This window comes from Lissotriton vulgaris, chromosome 2_1 (assembly GCF_964263255.1).
Source record: "Lissotriton vulgaris chromosome 2_1, aLisVul1.2, whole genome shotgun sequence".
NCBI lineage: Eukaryota > Metazoa > Chordata > Amphibia > Caudata > Salamandridae > Lissotriton > Lissotriton vulgaris.
Window position 1 is genome coordinate 1420146579 of NC_141687.1, and position 12674 is coordinate 1420159252.

Genomic DNA, 12674 nt, shown 5'->3' on the forward strand with positions numbered 1-12674 from the left:
TTGCTCCTCATACCCTTTTTATCATTTTGTGTCCACTAGATTTTTACGGTGTTGGCCTGGGGGATAGATGCTCTTTTGCCCTCATAGTTTTTTCACCTCAGGCCTAGGTGCCCTTTTCTAACTGGAAAAGATGGGACCCACAAAATGGTCGCCATTAACTGCCATAACGGTCATCCCTGAGTAGGACCCATAGACTAGAATAGTGGCCTTCCAGAACCTTCTGGTCTCTTCTGGACCTTCTGAGGCCAGCCTATATAAGGTCAGCTGCAGTGCAGCCATTTTGTCTTGCCAGAGAGAGTCAGCTGGAGGACAGGCTGTAGCATAAGGTGGGGGTAGGATAACCAAAGGGTTGACCTCCCAGATTAGGGACGCTTCCTTATTGATTCACCACCCTTTCTCCCTTGTGGTTACTTGACTTGACCCCACTGCGTGGGATTCCTGGAGACCCTGGGCGCCTGACCAACCCTTAGCCTAGAAGTAAGGGTTATGAGTGGTTGAGGGTGACTGTATTGCTGAGGAGCACAGTCCATTGTCCAGTTGGGAAGCCTCAGTGAGACTCTGGCAGTGTTTTGCCAAGAAGAAGGAAGGGTTAATGCTGAGGGATCGTGTATTGTGACCCCCTCGATTGGCTCCATAAATGGACTGAGGACGTAGTTGCCTTTGATTCCCCTCTGCAACTTACCCAAGCGGAGTTCCCCCCCTCATACCTGTGGTGTCAGGCTCCTGGTGTGGATAGCGGCTCACCAAGGGGGGAAGGCAGGAACTGTCTGGTAGGGGCAGAGATCGCAGGTAGCGTGAACGAGCAGGAGAGGCGATCTCATCCTTCCCTGGGCCGGTGTGAGATAGGCAGAGGCTTTGCCTGAGGAAAAGCATTCCCCTGAGCGGCACAGATCTGGTGCGGCAGCTGCCGGTCCTGGAGTGGGCGGAGCGGAGGAAGGAGAGCCGTTGGAGCTGAGCGGGCTCAGGTGTGGAGCCACTACACTCTCGTGCATGCCTGGTTGGGCCGATCGTCCTTGAGAGGTGGAGTCGGCTGGGGAAGAGGAAACGGGTGGGAGGCGAGAATCGGCTCTCGTCAGCTGGTGTGGCCCCTTTGCCCCGTGCCAGCTCTGGTATCGAGTGACTGGTCAGGCGGGGGAGCGAGCAGCAGCTTCCTGCATTCAGTGAGGTCCTTTCCCCCCCCCCCCCGCGCCAGCGCTGACAGCGAGTGGCTGGTCGGGCGGGAGAGGCGGATCGAGCAGCAAGAAGTTACCGGCTGAGACTTCTGTCGTGGTCTCCCTTTCCTCTCGGCGATCTGAGACTTTGGCCTAGTGGGCCCAACTGAGAAGTAAGGAGTGCGTGGCGGGGGGGAGACTGAAATCCAGAGTTTTACCGCCAAGAGGGACTGAGGAGCGGTTCCTCCCAGAAGGTCTCATTGTGAGGGGAAATTCAGACCTTGTGCCCTTAAGACTTCCCCAGGTAACCCGTTCGCTCCCAATGCTGAGTTCTGGAAGTCGGTAATTGATGTGATGAAATAATCCTTTTGGTTTCAGGTTCAGAGGAGAGCGGACAGAGAACAGTGATCTGGGGGGAGTTCAATCTGTCGAAGTATTGCTAAAAGTATCTTCTGTCAGGGAACAGTGTAAAGCCCTCATATTAGTTACGGGTGCATAGGATATTCCAGGATAATCACTGTTATCCTTCTCTAGCTGCATAATATTGTTAGAAAGGAGGGGTGAAACTAGTACTGTACCTTGATGTAAATGTACTGAGAAGAATAAGTTGGAATTGTAAAGTGTGACCCAATACTCAAAGTGAAAACGAATAAGGAGAAATACTGGTGTAAAGGAGACAAAGTAAAACAAACCTTTTTTTATAAATAAATCCATATTTTTCCAAAACATTGGTGTAGCGTCATTTTTGAGTGGAATTGCTTTGAGTTACTGCTGGGTGGTATGCAATATTTACACATGTGCCTCTATTTAGTGACTGTCTTACCCTAGGCCAGGCTACCCTAGGTGACCTGACAACTCTAGGTCCAACACATATACTCACTCATCATATGTAGTGATACACATAAACATCCTGTTACACACCGACAGTCTTCCAAAAGTTACTCACACACATACTCCACATGCAAATAAACTATTGAACATCAATTTATTAGCATATACAACTATACACACACTACCACCTTACTTCTAAGGAAACTTACACATACTTACTCTCTTAAACAATCACTTATAGAAACGCATACTTATTTAAACAGGAGCTCTTGCAATCTCTCACTCTCACATATACTCACTTATATACATCAATACTCACATATACTAGATTAAAACATATGTCGTTACTGATAAAGACACTAGTGAGACAGTCATTCACTCACTAACAAACACATATACACACTCATCCACCCATACAGTCCTGCACATATGTTGTGTTCAAAACACATACAAACAGAGAGTCAGTCATTGATGCATCTATGTGCTAAGTCATACCCCCACCAAACCATACAGACACTCATACGGATACTAAAAACAACATCTAATAACCCATAAACACACACATGTAGCTACTCACAAACCCATGCAGCCACTTATACACAAAGTGAAACACTAATACATATATTTAAATATTTAAACATTTCTCACTAATATATGTATTCACTAAGATACGCTTAATAAGCCAGTTAACCAATCAATTTAAAAAAAAAACATCCATTTAGACCCTTATTTAAACATTTATTCTTACATTGACGTTTACATATACATATATAAAACATTTATTTTTCAGAAAGACACACATTCACTGGATGGTGTCATCAGTGATGTCATGAGTGATGTCACTGACCATGTCATGAGTGATGTAACATGTGACGTCATCAGCAGTGCATTGCAGGCGCACAAGTTATAGTGAGTCCAACTAACTATAACGTGGGAATATATATATATATATATCAAAGTTCAACAATCCAGTAAAAATGCGCACTCAGAGTTAGAGTTGATAATCACCAGTTTATTCCATGATATCGCTACGCGTTTCGACACCCGGCGGTGTCTTGATCACACGATACATTGCGTTGTCATAGACGTGCATAAATAAAGTTTAGTCAAAAAACATAGAAAAGGTACTGCATTACAACCTGCTTAGTCAGTAAACATAGTCGCCATCTTGGGACAGGTTTAAGAGCTGTAATACTTCTTACATTTTGTACTCTGCATTGAAAAGTATGGAAACCTTATCATTGTTATGCATAGAAAATCATGTTCATGAATCTTATGATTTACTTTATCGGCAACGTGAAAAGGTTGCAAGTAGGTAGTTATAGTTAGGATTGTTTTCTATAGGAAATCCGCAACATTCTATTGGGAATAATGTTGGCACCGGTTGAGCGATCTGCATGTAATTTTCCTTAAATTTGCCTCGCTGCGCTCTGCTCCTTCCCTGAAAGTTTAGGGGGGATTCGTCAAGCGGGGGTCGAGATAAAAGGGGGGTAAAAAGGGGGGTCCCAAAACGTGTTTTCCCCTTGTTAATTTCCATAGGGCGGGTGGACTCACTTTTAGCCCAAATAGCTGAATGGATTTCCACAAAACTTGGCAAAATTGTAGGGACTGGTAGCCCGATGTGCCTTTGCTATGTCTCAAGATATGTGCTCCAGTGGATTTTGAGTAATTTAGGTTCAGAAAAATATATATATCTGGGCGGAGCCTAAGCACACATCTGATCTGATTCGCTGTCAGCACTTCAGCCAAGAAGTGTTGGCAGCCATCTTGGGGCCAATATACATGATAGCACCTCATTAAAAAGCATTGTAGTTAATAGAGGGTTTTAGGACTTTAGTTACATTATAAATCATTTGTTGATGGTACCATACTCGTTTTAGGAATTGTGGTGTGTTCAAAGGTGATTTTACCATGTCAAAAAGCCTTCTGCTGTGATATCATGAATCATGTTTGAAATAAAACTAATATCTTTTCCCACAGTGGTTTGGAAGGGGATCTATAAGCTAAACTGAAAACATTTTTTCTGTAAATTCACATTATCTTTCTCAGTCATGTGAGAATGAAGTCTGACATTCTCAGTAAAACATGTACATCCAACAAGGACAGAGACGGTCAGTTGATTCCTTTGTGTTCTACTGCAGCCTCCTAGATTGTTCTAAAGAACAACTAGAGCGCTAACAGTCCTACTTATTACAAAGGTATAGCACACCTGAAGCCATCATGATGGGAATAAAGTGGTAACTCTTAAAACATTTAATTTAAAAAGGAACAACATGAGGGGGTATATTATGCCATAGAAAGTATTATTAGTGCTGCAGAAAGAAAAATTAGGGCACATTTTGAGTGACTTCTCAAATCCTCTTCTATTTCATTAAAACATTCTGACATGCAGTCTCCCAAGATGGCCACCAGAGACAAAAGAGACTAAATGTGGCCCAAATATCACCCAGATGTAGCCTAAGTATAGCCCAATGACAGAATGTCCCAGAGTGTTCTAAAGAACAACTAGAGTGCTAACAGTCTTACTTATGACAAAAGTATGGCACACAAGAAGCCATCTTGATTGGAATGAAGTGGTAAGTCTGAAAACATTTAATTTAAAAAGGAGCAACATGAGGGGGTTCATTTTGCCATAGAAAGTATGATTAGTGCTTCAGAAAGAAAAATTAGGGATCATTTTGAGTGACTTCTCAAATCCTCTTCTATTTCATTAAAAAATTTCTGGCATGCAGACTGAAACATGCACTTTGAATACAAGCAGCAGACTTCCCTGGTGAGCAGTAGCTTTACTACAGTGATCTAACGAGCAACTAGAGTGCTAACATTCAGAATTTATGGCAAATGTGTGACACATCTGAATGCCTTCTTGATGGAACCAAAGTAAACAAGCATTGAAAATGCAATAGATCTCGCTCTCGTTTAAGTTAAAGCCATTCTGTTTGTAATGAGGTGGCTTTTTAGCTTTGCTTTTATTAGTGTTTTTTAAACTTTCATGTAAAAAACATGCATCTGTTTGCATATATGTATATGTATGCATGCATTTATATTTGTATTTATATAGATATACAGATTATATATGTTTATATATGTATATATATATATATATATATATATATATATATATATATATATATATATATATATATATATATATATATACATACACATATATAAATGCATATGCATCTAGAGGTAGAGGTGTAGAGGTAAAGAGGTAGAGACTAGTAGAGAGAGAAGTAGAGAGAGGTAGAGAGGTAGAGAGTAGAGAGTGAGTAATAGAGAGTAGAGAGTGAGTAGTAGAGAGTAGTAGAGAGCAGTAGAGAGAGTAGCAGAGAGTGAGTAGTAGAGAGTAGTAGAGTGAATAGTAGAGTGAGTAGTAAAGACTGAGTAGTAGAGAGTAAGTAGTAGAGAGTAGTAGAGAGTAAGTAGTAGAGTGAGTAGTAGAGAGTGAGTAGTAGAGAGTAGTAAAGAGTGAGTAGTAGAGAGTAGTAGAGAGTGAGTAGTAGAGAGTGAGTAGTAGAGAGTGAGTAGCAGAGAGAGAGAATAGTAGAGAGTAGTAGAGAGTGAGTAGTAGAGTGAGTAGTAGAGACTAGTAGAGAGAGAGTAGTAGAGAGTTAGTAGTAGAGAGAAGTAGAGAGTGAGTAGTAGAGTGAGTAGTAGAGAGAGAGTAGTAGAGCGTGAGTAGTAGAGAGTAGTAAAGAGTGAGAAGTAGAGAGTGAGTAGTAGAGAGTGAGTAGTAAAGAGTGAGTAGTAGAGAGAGAGTAGTAGAGAGTGAGTAGTAGAGAGTAGTAGATAGTGAGTAGTAGGGAGTAAGTAGTAGAGAGAGAGTAGTAGAAAGTAGTAGAGTAGTAGAGAATGAGTAGTAGAGAGTGAGTATTTGAGAGTAGTGGAGTAGGAGAGAGTAAGTAGTAGAGAGTAGTGGAGAATATTCCAAAGTTTGGCACAGCACCACTTGCACAATAAGTCCAATCAAATCATATCACTTAGAGTCCTTATTGAAGCGCTGAATCTTGGTGTATATACAAATGCTTTTATTTTCCTTAAGTTTATGTACCACAGCCAGCCGAAACATTTCGTTCTGTACAACAGAACTTCTTCAGGGCGTTCTTATTTCCTTCAAGTTATGTCGGTATCCTGTTGTCATATAACTAGATATTTCTTCCAAATGTTAGACGAGACGTAAGTACATTCTTATTCAAAGTGACTAGGTATCAATTTTACCCACACAATTCGGGCAGACTTGAGTAATTTATAGCATCCTCAAAGTCAGTCTTTCAAAAATTCCAAAGTATAGGACATGATAATCCAAATCCAAATGTTTCTCAAGAAAAGTCATTTTCAATCGTTCGGAATATCGGTGTTTGGGCAGATATGACCCAGGGACCCCCAGTATGCAAGGGGAATTAGTCCCCGCTCTGCAAACGCGTCAGTGGCCTGCGTTGCAGAGAGGTGTAAAAAGGGGCATAGCCTCATTACACCTCTGTGCAATGCAGCCCCCTGGCGCATACTGGAGGTTCCAGGTGGGCTAGGTGGCCCCCAGGGACCCCTAGTATGCAAGGGGAATTAGTTCCCCCTCTTCAAACATGCACGGGGGCTGCGTTGCAGAGAGGTGTAAAAAAGGGTGTGGCCTCATTACACCTCTCTGCAATGCAGCCCCCTGGCGCATACTGGAGGCTCCTGGTGGGCTAGTTGGCCCCCAGGGACCCCCAGTATGCAAGGGGAATTAGTTCCCCCTCTGCAAACGCGGCAGGGGGCTGCGTTGCAGAGAGGTGTAACAAGGGGCATAGCCTCATTACACCTCTGCAATGCAGCCCCCTGGCGCATACTGGAGGTTCCAGGTGGGCTAGTTGGCCCCCAGGGGCCCCCAGTATGCAAGGGGAATTAGTTCCCCCTCTTCAAACATGCACGGGGGCTGCGTTGCAGAGATGTGTAAAAAGGGGCGTGGCCTCATTACACCTCTCTGCAATGCAGCCCCCTGGCGCATACTGGAGGCTCCTGGTGGGCTAGTTGGCCCCCAGGGACCCCCTGTATGCAAGGGGAATTAGTTCCCTCTCTGCAAACACGGCAGGGGGCTGCGTTGCAGAGAGGTGTAACAAGGGGCATAGCCTCATTACACCTCTGCAATGCAGCCCCCTGGCGCATACTGGAGGCTCCTGGTGGGCTAGTTGGCCCCCAGGGACCCCCTGTATGCAAGGGGAATTAGTTCCCTCTCTGCAAACGCGGCAGGGGGCTGCATTGCAGAGAGGTGTAAAAAGGGGCGTGGCTTCATTACACCTCTCTGCAATGCAGTCCCCTGGCGCATACTGGAGATTCCTGGTGGGCTTTCAGGTCTTATATAGTTAGGAATTAGCATTAAAAAAACCTTTGAAATTCACTGAAAAAACATAGGATTCAGGCCTTATATAGTTAGGAATTAGCATTTAAAAAACCTATTAAATTCACTGAAAAAACCATAGGTTTGACACCAGTTATAGTTAGCTGGAAATTTTACTGACATAAAACCATTGAAATTCCCACTTTATAGTTAGTTGGACTCACTATAACTTGCGCGCCTGCAATGCACTGCTGATGACGTCACATATTACATCACTCATGACATGGTCGGTGACATCACTCATGGCATCACTGATGACACCATCCTTGTGACAGATTGACAGACCTCCTTTCAGTGTAATGTAACACTTGAAACACATATTCAAAAATAGAAACAAAAATGTTCAAAAAAAAAGAGATACCCATACCAGTTACAACAACCAATTCAGTAATACCACCATCTATATACACATCCACTCATTCAGCAACAGTTCTATATAGTCACTCATGCATATATTCACTCATCATATGTAGTGAAACACCTATACATCCTGTTACACACCGACAGTCATCCAAAAGTTACTCACACACATAATCACATATGCAAATAAACTATTGAACATCCATTTATTTGCATATACAGCTATACACACACTACCACCTTACTTCTAAGGAAACTTACATACTTACTCTCTTAAACAATCACTTATAGAAACACATACTTATTTAAACAAGAACTCTTTCAATCTCTCACTCTCACATATACTCACTTATGTACATCAATACTCACATATACTAGATTAAAACATATGTAGTTACTGATAAAGACACTAGTGAGACAGTCATTCACTCACTAACACACACATATACACACTCATCCACCCATACAGTACTGCACATATGCTGTCTTCAAACCACATACAAACAGTGAGTCAGTCATTGATGCATCTATGTGCTAAGTAACACCCCCACCAAACCATACAGACACTCATACTGATACTAAAAAAAACATCTAATAACCCATATACACACACATGTAGCTACTCACCAACCCATGCAGCCACTTATACACAAAGTGAAACACTGATGCAAACATTTAAATATTTAAACAATACTCGCTAATATATGTATTCACTAAGATACACTTAATAAGCCAGTTAACCAATGAATTAAAAAAAAATCCATTAAGACACTTATTTAAACATTTATTCTTCCATCGACCTTTACATATACATATATAAAACATATTTATTTTTCAGAAAGACACACATTCACTGGATGATGTCATCAGTGATGTCATGAGTGATGTCACTGACCATGTCATGAGTGATGTAATATGTGACGTCATCAGCAGTGCATTGCAGGCGCGCAAGTTATAGTGAGTCCAACGAACTATAACGTGGGAATTTCAATGGTTTTATGTCAGTAAAATTTCCAGCTAACTATAACTGGTGTCAAACCTATGGTTTTTTCAGTGAATATATATATATATATATATTTGCCACACTTCCCACAACAGGAAAGTCGACGCCTTGTCCTTGCTCACTAACTGGTTAGTGAGCAAGTCTGCTGGGCAGGCAAAATGCGTCTAACATTATCGGCTGACAATAAACAGTATTTTGGGTTAAGGACACGGCGTCGACTTTCCTGTTGTGGGAAGTGTGGCAAATTGTTCCGACCGTTATACAGAGAAGAATGGGGACCCCTCTGTAAGGCGTACTCAAGGTCAGAGAGAAGAGGGGAAACCAGCGAACACACTAAAAGAGCTCCCTCACGACCAATTTTTCTTTTTTCCAATTCATATAGACTTCATCATGGGCTGTAAATACATTTAAATCATAACACAATTCAAATACATAATTGTAGTTTATAACTTTATTTATTTGTGTCCCTTAAAGAAGCGCATATTGGAACATACCCGCTCAATACAAAACATGGACAACACCTATACTATTGCAAAGCATATGGACACACACAAAGGTAAAACATGGCTGGACATTAGGTACTCAGGCCTAGTAACAGTGCCTCCACATGAACGAGGGGGTAACAGCATACAAAAACTACATAGGCTGGAATCACGGATGATTATGAGATTCAAAACCAAACATCCGATGGGGCTGAACGGAGATGAGGAGTTATATGTTCATCTATAAGCCCCACATACACTAATGACTGGGCATGACAACTGTTATTACACTATCAACAGCTCTTTGATGAAAAAGTAAAAAATAGCATGGAGAATGGTGTTGCACAAGGATTGACTGAACCTAAGAATCATGAAAAATCTGCAATTGCTGGTCCAAAATCTAAAAATTGCAACGTAAATGTATCTGTGATCTTCTGTCAAATTTTTTTTTTAAATTGACAATGGTGCACGAACCAAGAGAAACAACTGAAAAATGTCCGAAATATTTAAAATCCCCTTGTCAAAACAGATAGCAATCTATTCATTTCTGATGCTAGGATGCCGTATCAAAGGATGAGGGCACTTAACCCTATACTTTATTTAAGGCATGTAGTCCAACAATACGGTCCACACAACCGTTTAAAATTGCAAGTATGGTTGAGGAAATCATGGCGTAGCTATGCTTTAAAAGTGCGGTGCTTCTACTTTAGAAACAGGCACCAATATGGATGTAATAATAATAATTGCAACATCCTTTGGTGAGCGACACCAAAGCATCAGTAAATGAAAGCTAATACACAGCATTGCGATAAAGTTTGCTGGAAAGTGGAGAAAAAGGACCAATGTAACATACTGCCGTGATCAGGAACTACGGTTCGAAACGCGTAGGAAAAAGACACGTTTTTTAAAAATAAAACAACTTTAATTCACCAAGAGGAGTGCGTGATATTACTTTTGTGAAAAATATTTGCGTGACCCTGTCCTGGTCTCGACGCGGGCACCAACTGGAACAGTGCTCCCGCTGTGCAGGATGCTTTGAGCAGTGATATATATATATATATATATATATATATATACATATATATATATATATATATATCTATATATATATATATATATATATTACCTACTGGCGTCTCGCCAGTAGGTATATATAGTTAGGATTAATTCCCTATGGGATTTTTGAAAATTCTATGTCTAATAACTTTGGCGTTTGAGGACGGAATCGGCTGAAATTTTCAGGAAAATGGCACATTTTGTTTCTGAGCAGCCCCTGAAAATTTGGGGGGGTTTCGTCAAGGGGGGGCTGAGAAAAAAGGGGGGTCCCAAAACGCGTTTTTCCCATTCATTTTTCCATAGGGCGGTTGGACTCACTTTTAGCTCGAACGGCTGAATGGATTTGCACGAAACTTGGCAAAATTGTAGGGACTGTTAGCCCGATGTGCCTTTGCTAGGTCTCAATATATGTGCTCCAGTAGTTTTTGAGAAATTAACGTTCAAAACAAGATATATATCTGTAACAGCGCTCTGGGCAGCGATCCGGTCCGCTTACTTTTCGCGAAACGGAACTTTGCGCGCAGAAAGCTGATTGGCTCTCCGGTGTCTGTCAACATTCTAAACAGTCCGGAGCGGCCGCCATCTTATCTCTCAGTAGGATCGAGAGAGAAGAAGAGGTGAAAAACGAAGGGGGAATTTATTGAAAGGGGGCAAGGTATACCCCTCTTGACCCCCGAGGAATGTTGTTGGGGTTATTAAAGGGTCGCGTGGGGAAAATAAAAAAAAAATGATTTTTCACGGTAGAAGCGCTTCACGGGCCGCGAACTGGGCCACAAACTGGTAGCGAAACGGGAATTCGCCATTTTGTGCTTCGTTTTAATTGTTTAGAGACAAAAATTATCGCCGCACATCGGCCACAATGCATGAATATCGCTGAAAAGTCAGCGATATTCATGCATTATCCAGCAAATGCTCTTAGCCATGTTATCCACCTTCCATTGGATAACATGGCTAAAAACTGCTCTGTGCGTGAGCTTTTTTTTTTTTTTTTTGCTGCGTGACGTTTGATAACGTTCGATTCGATGGAAATCAGGAAGTGTTGACCACCATTTTGTCACTGCGAGTAAATATTGTGTTATAAATGAATCCTTATTGATAAACATTGTCTGCGCCATCTTGCGTTTTTGTCCAATGCCACAATTTTGTCGTGCACGGCAGCCATTTTAGATGCCTTGACCAGGGCCACTCTCTGCACGCCGCCGATCCTCAGCATGGCTCCCCACCCTCGCAAGCATCTTCCCCACGCACTGGTCACCCCCGCTCTCTCTCTCATGCATGGGACATATACTTCCCCCCATCTGCGCTGCTCTTCTCTGAGAATCACACCCTGTGCCCGCCCGACACCTCCCTTTCACCCTATTCACTACCGCACCCTCTGACACTCCTCTTCCTCTGTGTCCGATTGTCCAGGCCGGACCTAGGCTATCACCTAGCCCTGCGGATGTAGTTTATGGCCCCAGCTGTAGAGTATCCAGACATGCCAACCCTCCCGATTCAGGCGTGAGACTACTGATTTCAGTGCTAGTCTTTCGCTTCCCGATTCCTGCAAGGAAAAACCCGGGGGCATATTACCAACAACTAGCGGTAATTTTTGTCTCTAACTTGTTTAGAGACAAAAATTATCGCCGCACTTCGGCGAATTTTATCGCACATAAACTTTGCTATTAGCAAGGTTTATCGCAAATGCGTTAAAAAACGGCCGCAATGCATGAATATCGTTGAAAAGTCAGCGATATTCATGCATTATCCAGCAAATGCTTTTAGCCATGTTATCCACTTCCCATTGGATAACATGGCTAAAACTGCTCAGGGCAGGTGTTAGGTTTTTGAGATATTCGCGCTTAGCGTGAATATCTCCAAAAGTTGGTAATAGGAGATAGCGATGGTTAGGGACTGTTTCCAGTCGCTAAAATCTTGTCACGCCCACTTTGCATGTCATTAGTGATAAATATCACTGATATGCAAAGCGGGGCCCAAGATGGTCGCTATCTCCTTTTAGCTGTCACTAACTGGTGTTAACGACAGCTTGGTAATAGGGAGATAATTTTCTCTCTTTTTTTTTGGGCTTTTAAAGCCAAAAAAGCGGAAATAAACCCCCTTGATAATATGCCCCATGATTTCTCGGGGTTTCAGCTGACAGGGCTTGGTATTGTGTTACGTGCTAATTCTTCCAGGAAACGTCAGAGGGTCGATGCAGGGGTTCTAGAAGGGGTGATAAACCATTTAAGCCTCATGAACAAGCGCATGGTCTTTTAAAGATTTGTGAAGTACTCGGGGCGGCGGTGTGTGTGTGCCCTCTTTCAGGAGCGGGCGGGGGGGCACTGCCAGCAACTTGCCAGGCCAGGCAGTGTTCCACACGTGCATCACCCTTTCTCTGCCTGCTATTGCGCTCCATGCTTCGGAAAGGTAATAAAAAG